Below are 4,696 nucleotides of genomic sequence, written 5' to 3'. Positions count from 1 at the left end.
TTGAATAATCTTAACCTTATCTTCAGCTTCAACGACTAGGTCTGGTCCAAAGATTTTGCGTTCACCGGTCTCTGACCAACTCAAAGGAGTTTGACATCTGCGACCATATAACGCTTCAAAAGGAGCCATTTGAAGACTAGCTTGATAACTATTGTTGTAAGCAAATTCAGCTAGAGCAAGGCACTTGTCCCAACTTGTACCATAATGAATAATACAAGCTCGGAGCATGTCTTCAAGAATTTGATTAACTCGCTCAGTCTGTCCATCCGTCTGGGGATGATACGCAGAGCTTCGAATCAACTTGGTTCCTAGAGCTAGTTGTAATTGCTCCCAAAATCGTGCAATAAATTGGGGCCCTCGATCAGAGATGATGGTTTTTGGAACCCCATGTAATCGAACGATTTGATCCAGATAGACTTCGGCATACTTCTTAGCAGAGTAAGTGGTATGCACAGGAAGAAAATGAGCTGTTTTTGTGAGTCTATCAATGATTACCCATATGGAGTCATGCTTTTGAGATGTGTTGGGAAGACCGACAATAAAATCCATGCTAATGTCTTCCCATTTCCATGACGGAATGGGTAATGGTTGAAGTGTACCAGATGCCTTAAGATGACTGGCTTTGACTCTCTGGCACGTATCGCACTCAGATACATATTTAGCAATTTCTCTTTTCATTCTGGTCCACCAAAAATGTTGCCGTAGATCTTGGTACATCTTGGTGCTACCAGGATGAATAGAGAACTTGGATAAATGTGCTTCATCAAGGATTTGCTTGCGAAGTTGATGATCTTTAGGTACAACAATGCGATTGTTGAACCACAGGATTCCTTGATGGTCAGTGCGAAAACATTTATATTTGGCTTCTCCTAGAGATAGCTTGGATTTGATAATTTTGACACCCTCATCATGAAGTTGTGACATGATGATTCTATCTCAAAGAGTAGACTCAATGGATAGCAGATTCAGACTACCTTGAGGAATAATCTCTAGATTGAGTTTTCTCATTTGATGGCAAAGAGTGTCACTAAAGGTGGATACGGATAAGCAGTGACAATGTGACTTGCGGCTAAGTGCATCCGCAACCACATTAGCTTTGCCCGGATGATAGTGTACCTCAAGGTCATAGTCTTTAATCAATTCCAACCAACGCCTTTGCCTCATATTCAAGTCAGCTTGAGTGAAAATATACTTGAGGCTCTTATGGTCAGTGTAGATATTACACTTAGCGCCCATAAGATGATGTCTCCAGATCTTGAGAGCATGGATAACTGATGCTAATTCAAGATCAAGTGTTGGATAGTTTTGCTCATGAGTCCGAAGTGCTCGGGATGCATAAGCAATAACCCGGTTGTTTTGCATAAGGACACAACCAAGGCCAATTCCGGAAGCATCGCAATAGACATCAAAAGGTTGAGTGTTATCTGGTTGAGCTAGTACTGGAGCAGTCATCAGAAGTTTTCTCAAGGTATGAAATGCTTCCTCACACTTATCGTCCCATCGGAACTTAACTTCTTTCTTAAGTAGCTCAGTCATTGGTTTGGCTATCTTGGAGAAATCCGAAATGAATCGGCGATAATATCCCGCCAATCCAAGGAAACTTCGGATTTGATGGACTGAAGTTGGAGGTTTCCAGTCCATAACCTCTTGGACTTTGGTTGGATCAACCGATATGCCTTCACTTGAAATAGTATGCCCCAAGAATTTCACACTATCCAGCCAAAATTCACATTTCGAAAATTTGGCATAAAGGCGATGATCACGTAGTCGTTGAAGAACGACACGTAAATGATTAGCATGGTCTTCTTTGGTTTTGGAGTATATTAGAATGTCATCAATGAAGACCACGACGAATTTGTCGAGTTCCGGCATGAATACTGAATTCATGAGATACATGAAATATGCCGGTGCATTAGTAAGTACAAATGACATAACCAGATATTCGTAAAGTCCATATCTGGTCGAGAAGGCCATTTTTGGAATATCACAAGGCCTAATCTTGATCTGATGATAACCAGAGCGTAAGTCAATCTTAGAGAAGACCTTAGCCCCGGCTAGCTGATCAAACAAAATGTCAATGCGGGGAAGAGGGTACTTATTTTTGATGGCAACCGCATTGAGTGGACGGTAATCGACACATAGCCTTAGGCTATCGTCTTTCTTCTTGACAAAGAGAGCAGAACAACCCCAAGGTGAGGCACTTGGACGTATATATCCCTTATCAAGAAGATCCTGGAGCTGGATTTTTAGTTCGGCTAATTCATTTGGAGGCATGCGATACGGCCTCTTCGAAATAGGAGCAGTGCCCGGTTGAAGTTCAATGATAAACTCGATGTCTCTATCTGGTGGCATTCCAGGCAAGTCATCTGGAAAGACATCGGGGTATCCACATACTATAGGGATATCCTTGACTTGGATATTTGTGATGGTATAAGTGCAAGGATGCAGACATTCTGGCTGCGGCAGATAAAGGGTGGTGATCCCATAGTATGGTGAATCAATTTCAACAACTCGGGAAGAAATATCTAGCCGTACTTGATGTTTAGTCATCCAGTCGGTCCCAAGTATAACATCAATACCCTCTAAACTGAGTAAAACCAAATTAGTTTTGATCTCTTTACTACCTAACTGAAGTGGCACATTTCTACTCATTTGGTTGGAGGTGATTTTTCCTCCAGGGGTAGAGATCATATATGCCCCTTGAGTGAAACAAGGATCAAGTCCTATCCGGGTACCATAGTTGTTACTAATAAAGCTATGCGTTGCTCCGGAATCAAATAAAGTAACAACTGGTTTACGCTGAATAGAAAATGTACCCGACATGACGGGAGCTCCATCTGGAAGTTCTGCCAGAGTGGTGAAGTTAATTCGTCCTTGCCGGACTTGCATCACCAGCTTCTTGCCCTTGTTCTGGTTACCCTGAGTAGAGCCTTGCCCTTGATTAGGTTTCTTAGGCCGCGGACAATCTCGGATAAAATGATCCGCACTCCCGCAATTGAAACAGCGATAATTACTGCCTCTCTGTGGCACTTGTTGAACATTTGGCCGTAGGCCAGATGGTTGTGATTGTTGCTGAGGAATGGGAGGTCTATATCTTCCCTGCTGTTGGGGCGGCCTGAAAACCAATCTACCAATTGGGGCATTCCGCTGCTGTGCTCTAAACGATGTATTGGGAACAACCCGATACCTCGGTGATTGAGCACTCGAGGGTCCAGTAGGAGTCTTCCTTTTCTTCTCGGCATGATGTGCCATGATACAATGTTCTTGAGTTAAAGCCATATTAACCAGCTCGGTGAAAGTATTAGCCTTCACAAGATTCAGGCATTCCTTGAGCTTGGTATTAAGGCCTCGACGGAAACGATCTTGTTTCTTGGCATCATTATCCACATGATATCCCGCATATTGACACAGATGATTGAAGTTCTGTGCATACTGCAGGACTGTATTGGTGCCTTGAGTAAGTGCCAAGAATTCATTCAATTTTCGCTCCAGCAATCCTTCAGGAATATAATGTGCCCTAAAGGCTGCCCGAAACTCATCCCAGGTGATATCATGCCCTGCAGGTTGCATGGCATAGAAATTGTCCCACCAGATCCGAGCAGCACCTCGGAGTTGCTGGGCGGCAAAGGAAGCTTTGCTTGAGTCCGCGCAAGGTATTGTCAATAGAGTGAACTTCGATTCAAAGATATGGAGCCAAGCATCGGCATCCAAGGGTTCTTCAGCTTTACTGAAGAATGGAGGCTGTGTACTGATGAAATCCTAGTAACTAGCCACAGGAGGATTGCGGTCATCACGACCTCCGCAGAACTGTTGATGTTGCTGATTCTGTTGTGCTTGAACCAGCAAGTTGAGCAGTTCAGTTTGCCGAGCCATAACCTCGGCAAGGTTAGGAGGTGGCGGTGGCGGTTGTTGGGAACCGCTAGCCTGATCTGCTCGGAAACCTTCCGGGGTTCCGCGCGTGGCTCCAACCATCTGAAACAAAGGAGATGTCCATCATTAACCATATAGCCTTACTCCCAATTTCAGAAGATATATGACTTAGGTAAACAATACACATACTCCATTCAATCATCTCATTACAGAATCATAAAGATCGTGAACAAGATGATAAAACAGGAAACTTATATTACAACACTGATCCTGATCGTTCTCCACCTCACACATCCGAAAGATCCCTACGCAGGCCATCTATGTTACAACAAATGGCATGAGATCTAGCTAAGTTACACACTACCTAGGTTATTACACTCCCATATGTTACATCTAGCTAGTCGACGATTTACGACACTAGAAATCGTCAAAGTTGCCTATAGACGACTGACTGCCAGAGGGAGAATGATAGGGACTAAGAACAGGATCCCCATGCTCAGAGTCAATCTCTGAAACACCCTCAATCTCTTCTGGGTCTTCTTCTTCTTCTTCAGGCATTATGGGTATAGCGGAATGTATCGGTTGCTGCTGCAGTTCCTCAATGTGAGCCTGGGCATCATCAGCAATAAGTATCAGATCATGAATTTGTGCCTGTAGGAACTCAATAACAGTGTCACGCTGAGTGATAATATGATCACTCTCATTGATCTGATCTTCTCGATGGAGGATTGTCTCATCCCTTGCTGCAATGATTTCATCCTTTTGAGTCACCAAGGCTTGTAATTCCACTATTTGGGTCACTTGACGGTCAGCATTCCGATAGTGG

This window comes from Panicum hallii, chromosome 6 (assembly GCF_002211085.1).
Source record: "Panicum hallii strain FIL2 chromosome 6, PHallii_v3.1, whole genome shotgun sequence".
Lineage (NCBI taxonomy): Eukaryota > Viridiplantae > Streptophyta > Magnoliopsida > Poales > Poaceae > Panicum > Panicum hallii.
Note: the sequence above shows the minus strand (reverse complement) of the source record.